Source organism: Acomys minous (assembly GCF_964271855.1).
Source record: "Acomys minous genome assembly, chromosome: 4".
NCBI classification, from domain to species: domain Eukaryota; kingdom Metazoa; phylum Chordata; class Mammalia; order Rodentia; family Muridae; genus Acomys; species Acomys minous.
In genome coordinates, this window is record NC_140486.1 from 200,795 (window position 1) to 217,709 (window position 16,915).

The window sequence follows — 16,915 nt, forward strand, 5'->3', positions numbered from 1 at the left end:
CTTTTTATTTCTGATGCCTATAAACTATAATAACAATGAAACCAATATGTCAAGATATCCCAAAAGGTGTGATAGCGGCACTCATACCTGGGTGGTAACCAACACGTGTCTAATTGGACTTAAAGTAGGTTCAGTAGAAGGAGAATCATATTTGGCCAACCATCCAGTCATGGATCTTAGAGGAGAACTAATATTCCCACTTTACTAAATCAATATAGTTTCTAAATGTATTCCAAAATTTATCTTTTGGCATATTTTTAGCAATTTTATTTGGAATCTTATACTTCTACCTCCTTTCCACCCTAATTCTACCCTAATCCTTTCAACTCCCAATCCCAGGTAGGAGAGACAGGTTAGAGGGGAAATGGGACATAGGTCTCCTTAGAGACTTCTTGCTGATTAGGGTTGTTGGGTTCCTTGAAGGCAAGTCCAATCTTCATAATTAGGATACCTCCAACCTCATCTGAGCAATCGTCAACCAGGAGTTGCAGACAGGACCCTCCTCCTCCCCTTCCTTCCTTCCTTCCTTCCTTCCTTCCTTCCTTCCTTCCTTCTCCTTCTCCTTCTTCTTAGCACTCTCACCATTTTCTGGGTTTTGGCATGTACACACTTTCAAGATTCCCCAGAATTCTAAATGTAAACTATCTGCAGCTGGCAAAAATCATGCCCCTGTTAATGCATAAGGCAAAGCATAGTTAGCAGCTGTGGACAGTCTGAAGCAACCCAATATTCCACACCTGAGATTAAAACAAAAATATATTCACATAACATAACTAGGATTTTTAAGGAACTAAAATTCTCACTATACTTATCCTTATATTCATAGATAAATTCATCTCTTCTCCCTTGCCAAAGAAGCTTTTCTTGGCAATAAACAGAGAACATTCAGGAAACTAAAACTGGTCATAATGTAGAGATTACTGTACAGTGTGGTTCTCGTCTCAAATAGACATATCTGCAACACAACTTCTCTCCCCAAGGCTCAGGAAATATCACAGAAAGAAAAGAGGGGAAGATTTAAAAGCCTAGAGGGCAAGGAAGCCTAAACTAGACCTGAACAATAACTATTAAAATAGAGATTCTAATATGGAACAGGGAAATATCACAGGAGCCACACCCTTAAACAAAGAACTAGAATCAGCTAAGGATCTCTGAAAAAGAGGTAGATTTATACTCTCACAGCGGTAAGTCTCCTAATCAGTTGTCAATACAAGATACCAGTCCATAACTCATGGAAGGTGGATCTATGCCAGGTTGAAGTCTTAACATTAACTTTACAACAATATTAAAGCCTATAGCCACAAAGAGCACAGGTTTTACATTTATAAATTGGGAAAATTAAAAACAGGAAAACTAAAAGCTTGTTTCAAAGCTTACATCACATCTATCACAAAGTCCACAATAAATATTTTACCAAACAACTAAATGTGGCCATTCACATCAATGTTACATTATAATTTTAAACACTGTAGTTCTCTTCAACTAAAATGCATGACACAGGAAGAAAGCAGTCTTGAGTAAATGAAATTATCATAATAATAAAGATTAAGTTATTAAATCTACACATAAAATGGGATGTATTTGAAACACTATGTTTTCTATGGCTGTGATAAGAAATTATCCAAGTATGAAAGAGCACAGATTTACCTTCTACTAATTTTATTGTTCAGAATGCTAACATGGATTTCACAGGTTAAGATCAACATGCCAGCATCCTTTTGAAGGCTTCAAAGCAGTCTTTATTCTCTTGTTTTCTTCCACTTATCGAGGCTTGCCACATCCACTGATTCTAACTTTTACCTTCAAGCAAGCCAGCATCCTTGTCTCTCAGGCTGAACCCTAAGTCATCTCTTTTACCTCCCTCTTCCAACATCTGAATGTGTTTGTGATTGATCAGTGTTGTATGACAAAACTCCTCCTGAAGAGGCTCAATGCACACATGTACTCACCCTATATAAAGAGACCACAACAGACCAAAGTACGGACATAAACACAGTCCAACTTGATATTTTGTTGGTGATATTTACAGGAATATGGGTGAGATAATACTTACTAAAGCAATACGATTCAAAGACAAGTGCATCACCAAAGCCTACCCTATATTGGTGATGCCTCACAAAAGCTTGGAACTGGGAGCACACTGTATAGTCTGAAGGCAGCTCAAGAGATTGAGGAGAGTTCTCTTTAGATGGCTCAGTTGGCCTAAATAGTTTTCAGTACGCTTGACTGGTTTCTGTTTTATTTTCAAGGCTGCTAGTGTAGTCTCAAAATCTTTGCAGCATGGCTTGTCTGGGAATGATTCTCAGTTGTCTTGTCTAGTGAATCTAGTCAGTTTCAGGGAATTCCTGAAATTGTTTGAGCTGTTTACCTTCTTATTTAAGAAGTTTCTGTGTAAAATGGAATGCTTCAATGTTGTAGGGAACTCACTCCTTCATGTATAACCAGTAAGCCTATCCTGAAACATGCTCACCATGCAACAGTGAAAAATACATTTGAAGTTCAATATTTCTCCTTGTGAGAGATACCTTTACACATTCCGAGAAACACACAGCATACTAATTTTAGATTTCATCAGATGGTCTTCACATGTCAGTAAATACAATTCATTTTGTAATTTACTGATATTTAAATTAGTTCAAAATTCTTAGCAACTGAGAAAGACCTATTACAATGAAAATGCGAATCAATGATTTATCACATTATTTTCCCTAGATTAGCTTGCTAGTGAGTTTCCCAAATTAAATGTACACGTAAAATGCTTTAGCTTTTAATTCTAGAAGAATTTTAGGTAGGTTTACATAAAAATTTCATAGTCTATAGGTCCTTATAAAAACACTCAGTTTTGGCTGTTATTTAACCTTGCATTGGTTGAGGCATATTTGTTGTAATTAATCAAGTAATATTGGTATACACTTAGTAAGGCTTTATTCATATTTTCTGAGTTTTTACTTAATATATCCTTTATTATCTAAGATACTACACTATTGCAGGCCTTTCATGGATCTAACTTGAGGTTTATTAATAAAGACACAGAAACATCTATATGGGTTAAGGCTGTTGGCCTTTTGCTGGGGAAGTCTCTCAGTTAACTACTAACTTAACCCAACTTCTCCAGTATGGCATCGCTCCATGTGGTGCCTACTGCCTATCTCCCTGATCCCATTGGTCTCCCTTCTCCTGGATCCAGCCACCTGTGTCCTTGCCTGCATCTCGAAGCTACTTCCTGCCCCAAATCCTCAGCTCTTTATTATGTAAAAAGCCACCTTCCTTACTCCACTAGTAAGTTGAGGAAGGTTACCTTCCCCATAGCAGCTTGCCTTTATTTGTAAAGGCAGGTGGGGAAGTGACATTCATATATCCTGTTATCTGGGCAGTGCAAGCTTCAGTTAACAATTAAGAACACACTTTTCATAGCCAGAAGATACAATATATGTGGGTCATCACACACCACATTCTGACTATTTGTTGGTTCTCTAGTCTCCTCTTGGTTGTGTCAGTTTCTTAGCTGTCTTTCTTCTTATTTTTGATGATTTGGGTGGTGATATAAAAATATGGCCCTAAGGTTTTATAGGATGCCCTAGATTGAGATGTGTCTGAGTTTTGCTCAAGATTAATATAAGCTTATTTTGTTTCAGAGGCAGACAGTCTATCATTTCTACCACATCATAGCAAAGATACCTACTATCCACATGACTATATACTTTTAATGCTGATAAAGACTGAGGAGGTCATTGTCAGTTTTCTCTACTTCAAAGTTGTTTTTCTGCCATCCTTCGCTCTTCAGAAGATTGCAACCATGGCTCACATTTAATAAGTTGGTAGTTAAATATTGCCTTCATAACAGAAAGAACATCTAAAGTATTGTTTTAAATTATTCTGAGTAGGAGATATGAAAACACTTGTTATTTATTTTTATTTAAACATATATTCATATTTTATAATTAAGAAAATAAGAAATAAAATAATAAGGTGCCAGGTAACAAATATTATATTATATTGTTATGCTAAAATTACCCAGATTGCGAGACCCCCCAAAAAAGACCACCAGGACTCAATACAGATGCAACAAAAGCAGGGTCCTGTATTACAGGCTCAGAGCTTCGGATCACAATCCTTCCTGATGGTGCAGGGTAGGAGAGTGATACCAGAGTTTCAAGGGTAATGGGTTTATAAGGAAAAACTGTAATTAGGAGTGAGGGGTCACAGGGAAGTAAGGACAAAACCATAAGTGGGGGTTGTGACTCTCAGGAATGTAGTCCTTCAGGCAGGTTGGGTGGAGACCGGATCTCCAGGGAAAGTTGTGAATTTCAGGAATGCAGACCTTCAAGCAGGTTGGGTGGAGGCTGAATCTCCAGGGATCATTGGATTAATTATATTTAATTGTTCTGGTGCAGTTTCTGGAGAGTTCTGGCACTGTCATTCCCAGAACGCAGAAAGAAGGGCACGTATAGGACAAGTTCCCATACAGACCATCGTTAATTGCAGAATATAAATTACATATAGGATATGGCATCAATTTTGCCCCTACAATATGAGGCTTATTTAGTGAACATGAGGAGAGAAAGAAAGGGGGAGGCGTACCCCAGAGGGAGAAAAAGAGATAGAGAGATAGATAGATAGATAGAGAGAGAGAGAGAGACAGACAGACAGACAGACAGACAGACAGACAAAGGCAGAGACAGAGACAGAGAAAGAGAAAGAGAAAGAGAGAAAGGAGGTAGGTAAGAGAGTAAGAGAGAGAGAGAGCCATGAGGAGGATTTGGCTTTTATAATCTTGGGTAGGACCACGCCCCCATGGCAAGTAGGCAATCACATCACATGTAGGCAGACTGAAGCAGAATCCTAACATTCCTTCCTTTTCCTATAATTAAAAAATAAGGAACATTGGATTGTTTTATGTAAAGTTAGAATATGTAAATGTAGGTTCATTGGAAGCAGTTTTTGGCTGCCATGTAAGTGAGTGTGTAAAGGGGAGAGAGAGAGAGAGGGGAGAGAGAGGGAGGGAGGGAGGGAGGGAGGGAGGGAGAGAGAGAGAGACACACACAGAGACAGAGACAGAGAGAGGGAGCCATGCCCCTATGGCAGGTAGGCAATGACATCACAGGTAGGTGGACTGAAGCAGAACCCTAACAATGGTAAGAGGTGGAATGCACTGTCAACTTTCCTTTCTCAGTGCTGGAATTCCTGCACCTTTAAATATGTGCAGGTTTTGTGCACTGCCACAACCTCCATGAATTCATTTATGCATTGGTTCTTTTGTACACACACACACACACACACACACACACACACACACACACACACTCACGCACACATGCGCGTACCACACACAAAACTGTTATGTTTTGTCTTATTGGTTTTTTTTGGTTGTTTGTTTTGATTTTTATTTTGTTTTGTTTTGTTTTTCTTTTTTATAGACAGCTGCATCATGAGAGACATAGAGAGAGAGAGAGAGATGTAGTGGGGGATAGGAATGTGGGAAGACTGGGGAGGTGTTTGTGGAGGGGAAACATGACCAAAATGTAGTATATAAAAACAGAGGTATACATAAGTTTTCAGTGCTAGCTCTTTGAGAAAGAGGGTATTTTTTATTTTGTGAACTTGAATTGAAAAAACAGATTTTGTTAGTGAACTATTTTTTTATATTGAACAAAAACATGATACTGTTAACAAATAATAACAATAGTTGAATTTAGAATTCTAACTTATTTAAATGCACATTTTCTGGGACTTAGAAATGACTAAGTGAAAAAGCTCATGAGAGTAATATCTATTGGCTATGTACTAGCAGGTGAGTGATCACATAGCTTATGTCCAACTGTTAGCAGAAATGTGTTTCTTTCCATCTCTCCAGTTGGTCAAATGTACAACTCAGTATACTGTGTAAAGAGAATTTGAGGTTACAGTGCTTAATTACTTTAACTATTTCCATCTGCTAGTTGATTTTAGTCATTCTCACCAGCTTTTGATGACATAAAAATTCACCCAGTGGATCCATTTCAAGATGGACATTTCACACTGATGATTCCAAAGACTGTTTTTCTTCAATAAGCATCATTGTCTTATACAACCTCCTAGTAGATGATATAACTTTATAGATTTCTCTTTTTCTCACATTCTTCTCTTAATTGAAAATCTAATATTTTGTAAATATAAGGTCAAATTCTTATGTGTCCTATCTTTCATTAAATAAAAACAAATTGTAAAGAATGCTTTAGTAAAACTACCAGCAAATTTATAAATCCACACTTGGATTTCAGTCTCATGGCAAACAGCCCATCCAAGAAACTGTGACTTTTAAGTCTCTAAATTGTTAAGTAGCCTATGAAAAGTCAGAAAATATCAGTCTAAGACTAAATAGAAATAACACTTAAAAAGAAATAAATCCTATAATCTCCAAGAAAATTACTAGTTTACCAGTTACATTCTTTTTTTCACTTACAAGAAGCTAGCATCAAAACTGTTTTCAACAGACAAAGAGGGAAGGTGCTTTCATTGTGGCCAGTTTGAAGTGGTTCCAACTGTTTTCAAGATATTGGTAACAATTGCTTTACCCCAAAGTAATATTGGCATCAAGGAAGGATAACAAGCTTTTTACAGATGAAGTGTTTGTCAAAGATAATGGAAATAATAACAATTGTTTAAAAACCATCAAATTGCCTCAAGTTTTTCCTTCCTGAGCTAACTATATTCCAAATTACAGTGGAATTAGTGTGTCATCTTCTATAGACTATTATTGAAATACTAGATAAATCTTGCTATCTCAGAGATGTGCACTGGTGAGTTGAGTTTGCTTTTGATGTTCTTCATGTTAGTATGATTTTATTTCTAAGACCTTGGCAAGCAGAAACCAGAAGAAAATGAAGCATTTTTAATTCAATTATTTGATATTTTCATATCTTGTTTCTTAAGTTCTTTATGTATTGTGGATATCAGTTCTCTATAAAATGTGAAACTGATAAAAGTTTTTCCCAATTCTATAGGCTGAAATTTTGTCCAAATAACAGTATTCGTTGCCTTACAGGAACTTTCAGTTTCAATAAGTCCCATTTATTAATTGTTGATCTACTTTGTCTTCTATCAGTTTCAGTGTATCTGGCTTTATGTTGAAGTCTTTGATCCATTTGGGCTTTATTTTGTGTAGTGTGATAAATATGATAATCTATTTGCATTCTTCTACATGCAGATATCCAGTTTGACCATTTGACTAGTTTCCACTTGTTGAAGATGCTGTCTTTTTTCCCATTGTATATTTTGACCTATTTATTTAAAAAAAACAACAACTTGTGTCCATAGGTTTATGGATTTGATTCCACTGAACAATGAATCTGCTTTTATGCCAATAAAATGTGTTTTTATTATAATAATGCTATAGTATAACTTGAAATAGGGAAGAGTGAAACTTCCAGCAGTTCCTTTACTGTTCAGTATTGTTTTAGCTACCCTGTTTTCATTTTAAGTTTTAATATAAAATTGAGAACTGTCCTCTTAATATGTGTGAAGAGTTATGTTAACATTTTGATGGTAATTTCACTGAATCTATAGATTGCTTTTTGTAGGATGGCCATTTTTTCTGTTAATTCTGTTGAACTCTGCTGTTAAGATCAAAGTCTGACATTATTAGAAAGCCCTGGAGCTAGGTGCTACAATGACAGACTCCCTTCCTCAGCTGGATTCTCTCCTCAGCTGGGTTCCCTCCTCTCTGCCTCAGCAGGGAAACCTCAGATCTTCTAAGGAGAATCACCTAACCATCAATGAGATTATAGACCCAACCCTTTCCCAGTAAGAAACCAATTCAGTTCGTACCTGGGGATTTCTGGAAATATCCTCTCTGTGCTAAGGAGATGTCTTGGTACCTTAGTTTTCAACCAATGACCTTCTTCCACACCTCTAACTCTACATAAGATTCTTCCCCACCCCCACTGCCCATTGGATAACTAATTACTGTGTTCCCCTTCTTATAATAGGACTGTATTGCTGCATGTAAATGAAGTATCCTCAGAACTCATTCACCCCCAAACCCCTCCCACTGCACAAGAGCTATAATATCCCTGATTCATGAAACAAACACTCTTTCCTTCCATTCTTCCTTCTTGACTGCCTGAGATTTGTCATTTATTCTGGGGAAAGAAGAGCTCCCCTTTTCTCTGAAGAGTTTGTCACTGGCCTCCTGGGCTTGGTTTCCAGTCAGGTAGCCACACACTGATAGCCACCACTAGCTTTAGCAGCTCACCAGTGTGTCAGCATGGATCTCGTCCACCACTGTGCCCCTCTGAGGAGGTGAGTGGCCCACTGCTCTTGAAGCAGCCATTCTGTCTGCCCAAACCACCCAGGCTGCCACCACGGCCTCTTGGTTTCAAGGTCTGAGCTTTCATTACTGTCTGTAATGTGGCACTGACTCAATGAAGTCAGGTTGGTCCTCTTTGCAGGTTGGCTCAGGATTTCTGAGCCCTGAGCTCCCTACTGCCATCTGGCCTGGTGCTGACAGCCCAGCTAAAAGAGAAGTAACACTTACTGCAGAGAAATCTTTTTTCCTGCCCTTGCAGATGAACTAGAGATCTTCTGGCCCAGATCTTCCACCTTCCACCCTTCTTGGCCTGGAGAGCAATTCCTGGGAAAGGCAGAACCTTTGACTCCTCATTTTACCTTTTTCCACTTGGAAGCCAAGGGCACTCAAGGGCACTTGGGCCTTCACATGTGCACTTCCAGCTAGGTGAATTTCTGGCCTCCTGGGGGACAGGGAACCACAAATCCTACCAACCCAGAGCACGGGTGACCTTTCCATCGTCTGATATCTTCTTCAATTTCTTTCTTCAAAGAATTGAAGTTTTTTTATCATAAGTCTTTCATTTGCTTGATTAGAGTTATCACAAGATATTTTATATTCTTTGAGGGTATTGTAAAAGGTGTTTCCAGTTAGACCAGCAATATTTGTTGAAGATGCTGTCTTTTTTCCATTGTATAGTTTGGACTTCTTTGTCAAAAACCAAGTGTTCATAGATGGGTGGGTTTATTTCTGGGACTTTCATTCAATTCCATTGATCAACAAGCCAATTTTTATGCCAGTGCCATGCCATTTTTATTACTGTAAGAGATCGTTCAGAAGATCTCTTATTGTATACGATTGTCTTAGCTATTCTGGTTTTTTGTTTTTCCATATGAAGTTGAGAATTGATCTATCAATGTCTGTAAAGAATTGTGTAGGTATTTTGATAGAGATTGCATTGAATCTGTAGATTGTTTTCAGTAAGATGGCTGCTTGTACTATGAACATCCTCCTGATCCATGAAGGTGGAATATCTTTCCATCTTTTGATATTTTCAATTTTTTCCTTCAGAGACAAAGATTTTTTTAAACAAATCTTTCATTTACATGGGTAGAGTTACACCAATATACTTTATATTATTTGTAGCTATTGTGAAGGATGTAGTTTTCCTAACATCTTTCTCAGCTTGTTTGTCATTTGTGCATAGGAAGGCTACTGATTTTTTAATTAATCATGTGCTGGTCTAACATGATGTCTACAGGTATAAAAATTCAAATAGATCCATATTTATCACACTGTACAAACTAAAGTTCAAGTGCATTAAAGACATCAACATAAAACCAGACACTAAATCTGTTAGAATAAACAGTGGGGAAGAACCTTGAATTCATTGGCACAGGAGACAACTTCCTGAACAGAATGTCAACAGCTCAGATTCTAAGATCAACAAATAAAAAATGGGATCTCATGAAACTGAAAAGCTTCTGTAAGGCAAAGGACACTGTCAACAGAACAAAATGACAGCCTACAGACTGGGAAAAGATTTTCACCAAGCCTACATCTGAAAGAGGGCTAACATCCAAAATATATAAAGAACTCAAGAAATTAAACACTACCAAACCAAATTATCCAATTAAAAATGGGGTACAAAGCTAAGCAGTGAATTCTCAACAGAGGAATATTGAATGTGTAAAAAACACTTAAAGACATGCTCAACGTCCTTAGTCATTAGGAAATTGCAAATCAAAAATGAGTCTGAGATTTCATTTTACACTTGTCAGCATGACTAAGATAAAAAAAAAAAACTCAAGTGATAGCACATGCTAGAGAGGATGTGGAGAAAGGGGACCACTCCTCCATTGCTGGTGGGAGTGCAAACTGCTACAACTACTTTGGAAATCAATTTGATGCTTTCTCAGAAAATTGAAAAAAGTTCTACCTAAGGACCCTGCTATACTACTCCTGGGCATACACCTGAAAGATGCTTCACCATACAGCAAGGATATATGCTCAAATATGTTCATAGCAATCTTATTCATAATAGTCAGAATCTGGAAACAACGTAGATGTCCCGCAACTGAAGAATGGATAAAGAAACTGTGGTACATTTACACAATGGAATATTACTAAGGTATTAAAAACAAGGAAAATTTGAAATTTGCAGACAAAAGGATGGAACTAGAAAAGATCATTCTGAGTGAGGTAACCCAGACCCAGAAAGATACATATGGTATATACTCACTTATAAGTGGATATTAGCCCAATATAGATACCCTCTGAGAGACTCTACCCAGTGGGAGCTTGGGACAGATACTGGGAATTGCAGCTGGATTGTGGGCAGAGTGCTAAGAGTTGCTTTGAAGAATTAGAGGATGGAAGAACCTGAAGGTGTCAGGAGTCCTACTGGGAGACCATCAAGGTGGACAGATGAGGACGCTGGGGAGGGGTTGGGGTGGGGTGGGGAGGACTGAACAAACTGATGCACCAACCAAGGAAATTGCATGCAGAGAACCCCAACCTCCTGTTCAGATATAGCCAATGGACTGAGTCTGACATGAACGCTGGTGCCTGTGATTTGATCACTTCCCCTTGGTGAGGAGGCCCTGGGGACATACAGAGAAAGGGGATGCAGGCTATCCAGAAGGGACCTGTTGGGCTGAAGGCAGATGGTGGGGGAGGACATCCCCCTGTTAGAGGTCTAGGGGAGGAGAATAAGGCAGAAGGGGAGGGAGGGTGGTAGCAGGAAGATATGAGCAAGGGGATAACAATTGTGATGTAATGTGAATAAATTGTAATAAATTAAAAAATGGAAAAAGAAAGGTATTGTTTCCCTAATTTCTTTCTCAATCTAGTTGTCATTTGTATATAGAAGGCTACTGACTCTGATGAGTTAATTTTGTATCCAGTTACTTTGCTGAAGATGCATATCACCTATAAGGTTTCTCCAATGGAGATTTTCAGGTCACTTATTTATACTAACATATCATCTGAAAATAAAGATGCTTTGATTTTTTTCCTTTCCAATTTGTATCCCTTCGATCTCTTTAAGTTGTCTTATTGTTCTAGCTAGTGAATATTTAAAAGAGCTTTGTTGCAAATGTGTAGCAGAAGTCTCATAAATGGAACATCTGCGCTTACTGTTTGCCTCTCTGTAGCGAGTAATCATTGCCAATACAATTTGCAATCACTGGCAAATAACTTAACATTTCTAATGGCCTGAGTTAAGGTCAAAATTCAGTAGTTAAGAAGACTAATTAAAAGGCAACATTTGTTTTTTATGAAATTTTAGGATGGTTTAGTATTATTCAATTGTCCATTAAATAAGTTAATGAGACAATTCCAGAGGATATTTAGTTCATCTCCTTCCTTCCAAATAGAAATGACATGACACCATTTAATTAGGTTAAGAGGATTAGAGAATATAAAGTTTCTCTTCAAAAAGATGATCTATTGTTTCTCATTGATCAATCCTAGAATTTAGCAATTCTAAGCCAACGAGGCAAAGGAAAAAGATTATAAAGACAAAAGCCATAAGACCAGAGTGATGTTTTCTTGGGATTGCAGTAGCTCTAAGTTTCCCTTCCTAGCTATTCTCTTCTACATAAAGTCTTCATTGATTTGGCATCATGCCTCCTAGTATATTTTATCCCCTTGGTCGATGCTTAGTATTTAAAAACATATAACTTCCATGGAAGACCACAAGTCTATACAGGGCTGATGGGTACTGTCCCTGATCCATCACGAGTCATACTTCCTTTATCCATATCTGTTGCTGACCCCATGGTCATGTCACTTCTCAGGGTCATTCCTCACACATGACCACAGGGAACTGGCCAGAGTATAACAGGTTCTGACTTTACACTTTATAGTTAATATGCCTGCTCACTGGCATAAATTCCTCTTATATCTGCATATGGCTCTGCAGTGACTTTAGGCTCTATTACTTCACCTGAGGTAGTTTTATTATGACGAGTGTGGATTAAATATTTTAGGTATTTAAGGAACTAAAATCCAAGTAAAGAATGTAAGAGGGACCTTCTGCTATCCAGTGCAGGCAGGGCACAAGACACCTAGAGGCCCTGGTGCCACTGAGTAAGTGATGGAGAAATGGTAAAGAAAAAGGAAACAGAATGGTGTATGAACAATGAAGAGATGCAGAATTGGACATACAAGAGTAGTGAGAGATAGCCTGATGTGGAAAGCCTGTGCTGTCAGCCTGAGGCCACAGTGAGGTCTTGGCCTGTGCTGCTGCCAAGCACTGTGCCTGAGTCCATGGCTCTGCAGCAGCTAATGAGTGTGTCAATGTCCATGGCCCATGTTACTGCCAAAAGTCATTCACATGTCCCTGGTCTGGCCTGTACCTGGGGCCATGTTGATATGCATTGATATCTAAGGCTGTGCAGAACTGGCCTTGCTCCTCAACATTTGCAGCACTGAGAGAACTGGCCCCAATCCTTGCTTGGGCAACATGGAAAAGCTGGCCTAAGGGCATAAGATCAGGAGAGCTATTGCGTCCCTCACCTGCTATAGCACTCAGAATGCAGTCCTGCACTTCAGCTGGGCAGCTGGGCATGGAGAGCTGGTGTCCTGACCAACTCAGCTGCCACCCAGGCCCAGACCCAGGGCTCTGATGCTTGCCCACCCAACATCTACCCCTCATCTATGAACTGGTGGAGCCTGTGAGGGGCTGGTCTTGCATAACCAAAGTTACAGGATCTCCATGACATGGTAAAAAATAGGATATTTGAGAGAAATCCTAGTGAGGATCCAGAATTGATAGGGTAGCAAGAAACCAGAGGCCTTGAACCAGAGCAATGACACAATGCAATGAACATTTGAAAGTAAAACTGTTTGGGCAAAAGGGTATACTCTGCGACACACCATAGTGTCCATAGTGAAATATTATTATTACTTATTATTTTATTTGGTGGAGTTGCAAGGGTGGATATGGAGGGATGGGGAAATGAGTGAGATTGGGGTGCATGATGTGACATTCACAAAGAACCAGTAAAAAGTAAAAAAAGAAAAATTTAGGAAGTCACAATAAAGTGTTGTGGTAAGTCAAAGAAAAGTATATGAACCTAGATTATGATGAAATAATCTAAAGCATTTATGAACACACAAATATAATGACAGTAGCATAATTTTGTGAGACCTTTCAGTTTTTCTTTGGTATTGGATACACACACACACACACACACACACATACACACACACACACACACACACACACACATACACACACACACACATATATATATATGAAAATCTGAGGGAAATAATATATTACTTCTCCAATTTTATCTACCAGAGTTCTTCTAGGTAAATGCTTAGATGTGTGTATGCATTTCTCTATTCACATAAAAATACAAATTTGCTCTCAAATAGTGTCTATTTTTCTCTATTTACAATTGCATTTAATTAAAACCTTCATCATCCATTCAAATAATACACATCTGTCTGCACATCTCCTTTTTCCTAATTTTCACATACTTTCCATGAATGTTCCTACCAAATTGTTGGGGGCTCCTTGTATGCTTTAGTGAGCTGGCTGTGACCATTATTTATAAATGTATTGATTGAGTGACAGCATGATTTATTTCTCTTTCTATTACTTCTTTGTTAACTGTATTTTTTCTCAGTTCAAAACCCTGACCTCATGATCAGTGTGAGTCACCTATGTGGATGTAGTTAAGGGAAGAAAATCCAAATGAAGGATGAAGGAAGATTTTTGTGTAAACAGTGGGAAGATTTTGTTTCTTTCTGTCTGTATCATGTTGACATACCAATATTACTAGACAGTTTCCCTCAGTTTCTATTAGTGAAGTTATGTTTGTTTCTTTGTGCTTTGCTATCAAGAGGAATAAAATCATACTTTTAATGAAAGTACCTTCTGTAGTTCAAGGTGTTGAGTATCTTTTCTATGTGAGTAAATGAAATTGAACTTTGGTTCCTTCTGCCCCCTGAAAAATCAATATTTTTCTAATTTAAACAATAAAATAATTCAAATCCATGAAGAATCTGTTGCAATACTGACTTTATCTCCTTAGCAAATGTGAGCAAATAATTTAATTAATAGAATTCTACGACTCAAAATGTCTTAAAGAATCAGTTTTTGATTATAAATAGAAGTAGACTACTATCAATGGACCCTTTTTCAATTCCTGTGGATTGTTTATTTGTTTGTTTTTGAGGAAATTGCTCAGTATGAAACCCTGACTGGGGATATGACAATCCTCTCACCTCAACATCCCATGTGTGTGGTTATTAAAGTCCTGCTCACTATGCTCAGTATATAAATGTCTGGAATTTTTTTCCATCAATAGGAAATTTGCTTAGTTAAAAAAATCCAAATGCTGGCATTGTCCAGAAAATTTTAACAGGTTTATTTATAATTGTTATAAAGTTGAACTGTTGAAATGTGTTCACCGAAACATTTTGCTTGCATTAGTGTTTTACATCTTGCATTTATATTAAAATTCACACACAAATGAAAATGGAAAAACTGCCAATGCCTGATTTCTGTCCCCTATTTTTCCACTTGCAATCATATACTTAGGTACCTTTGACCCCATGGGAAAAAATATTTTTTTGAGAATGAAGTGTTTCCCCTCATAGTGGACTCTTAAGCATGTTCTCTGCGTATGCAGTGTGTTAGCTGGCTATCTTTTGGCATAATTATTACATGTTTGGCATGGATAGCACACAGGTTGATACCTTCACAAAGGCCAACCAGATAGGCCTCACTTGCCTCCTGCAAAGCACCAATAGCTGCACTCTGGAAGAAGAGATCTGTTTGAAGCCCTGAGTAATTTCTCGAAGCAGACTCCGGAAGGGGAGTTGACAGCATCTGGTTTCACAGAGTACCACAGTACCAGGCCTGTAATGATGAGGTTTCTTCACCCCTCCAGTAGAGGGCGCACTCCCACGAACAGCTTCTGTAGGCAATTGTTCTCTGGGTGCTTTACCACCGGTGGATTTGCAGGCAGTCTGCTTTGTAGGAGCCATGGTAAGGGCACCTCCTTACTTACCCCCATCTCCTTCGGCTGGAGCTCAGCAAGCGAGAGGCTGGCGTTAGAGAGAGGCAGCCAAATGTCTGGGATTCTAATGATTAAAGTCAGAGCCTTATACATCCTAGGCAAGCAAGTTCATGAGCTATAGCTTTTGCTTTAAAATTGTATTATCCTCATTAAAATATTGATAGAGATATTTAAGACATTATATATACATATATAATATTAAATGAACATTTTGTATTTTATTATTATTAATTTTTATTATTTTTAGGCACAGTTTCACAAGAAACAGTGATTTTCCGCAAACAAGAGAAAAAGGTCTTTAAAATCTTCTGTTCTAGATGAAAAGTCTACCCAGCAAGTACTGGGCCAGTTCTGAGAGGAGAAACCAGTGCGGAAGTTACCTACGGGAAGTTCAGTACGGAGTTCACGGCAAGTCCTGTCTACTTCCGGGTGGGTCAGCTCAGTGTAACAGTGGGAATAGGCTCCAGGTCCACTGACCGGGGTGCAGGCTGGCTCACTCCCCAGGCGGCTGCCTCTGCTTACAAACTCATCACACTGCACTGCACCGGCTCTGTCAGCAAAGATCTCTGTTCTTTGTCTTTGCTTCAGCTTCTACTGGGAAGATTTCTGCTTGGCCTTCTCCATACTGAAGACACATTCATTAACTTTGGATTTTTCTTTCTGGGCAGGTGGATCCATGGTTTGGCTTCTAAATGCTTCTTGGTCAGCTGTAAACCAGCCCTTTGGCTCCAGGCCTCCGACGCATGCCACATCGCAGACCAGCCCCCACGTGGGGTTCACCCTCAACTTCCCCTTCAGCTGGCAAGATGTTACATTTTTTATTTCTCTTTCTTTGGAAAATATATGGTAATTTCTTTGTTGTTGGAATAGTTTTGAGTTCTATAAATAGTTATGAGTGTAGATAAAGAACAACAGTTGACAAACGTGCTTAGCAAGTATATTTTCAAATTCAGAAAAAGAGGAATAATAACACAGGTGAATTTACATCAGGGCCTAAGTATTGAGGTTTGTTGTTGTTGGTTTATTTGTTTGTCTGTTTGTTTGTTTGTTTTTGTCTCTTAAGACTGTTTTAAGGATTCAACCACAGGGAGCACTCCTTTGTTCAGGAACTAATCAAAGTATGGATAAAGCTTAAATTATACATAATTCTCTGGCAATGTCTCACAGATATTAAGGGAATTGCAAATAATCTTGTCTTACAAAATCCTCGTTATTTTGAAAAGATGGGAAATAAAATATTTGTTTTACTTCAAGAGGACTTTTTGTGTGCATGAGTTCTCATATCTATCAGAGATTACTGAAGATTAATGAAATTCAGCTGCAGAGCTCATCTGGAAGTGATAATTCAAGATAATAAAATTCTTGCTTTGAGTCTGATATGACCATTTAAAAGCCAGAGTATAGTATGCTTTGCATTGTGATCTCATATGGAGGACATGGATACAGAGGATTACAGAACCACCTTAGCTATGATTCCCAGCTCTGCAGGACCAAATCAATGCAGAGGGTCATTGAAATAATATTATCTGGAGCAATTCCTCTTACATTCAAGTAGGGTAGAATCCTACTTCAGTGAGAACTGTTCTTGTTGAACCGCAGACAAATGACA

General features: G+C 38.3%; 1 long non-coding RNA gene across 2 annotated transcripts in view; it reads left to right on the top strand.

Annotated features, from left to right (window-relative positions):
* The window catches only part of LOC311596169, a 156,825-nt gene extending 140,322 nt beyond the window's left edge, over positions 1–16,503 (top strand). Inside the window, exons 2-3 of one of the 2 annotated variants that reach the window (XR_014778743.1) lie at positions 15,624–15,714; positions 15,975–16,503. This is a non-coding gene — a long non-coding RNA (uncharacterized lncRNA). Of the gene's footprint in view, positions 1–15,553; positions 15,715–15,974 lie in introns of both variants that reach the window. The other variant, XR_014778744.1, reaches the window with a different exon arrangement.
* Positions 16,504–16,915: the final 412 nt, after the last annotated feature.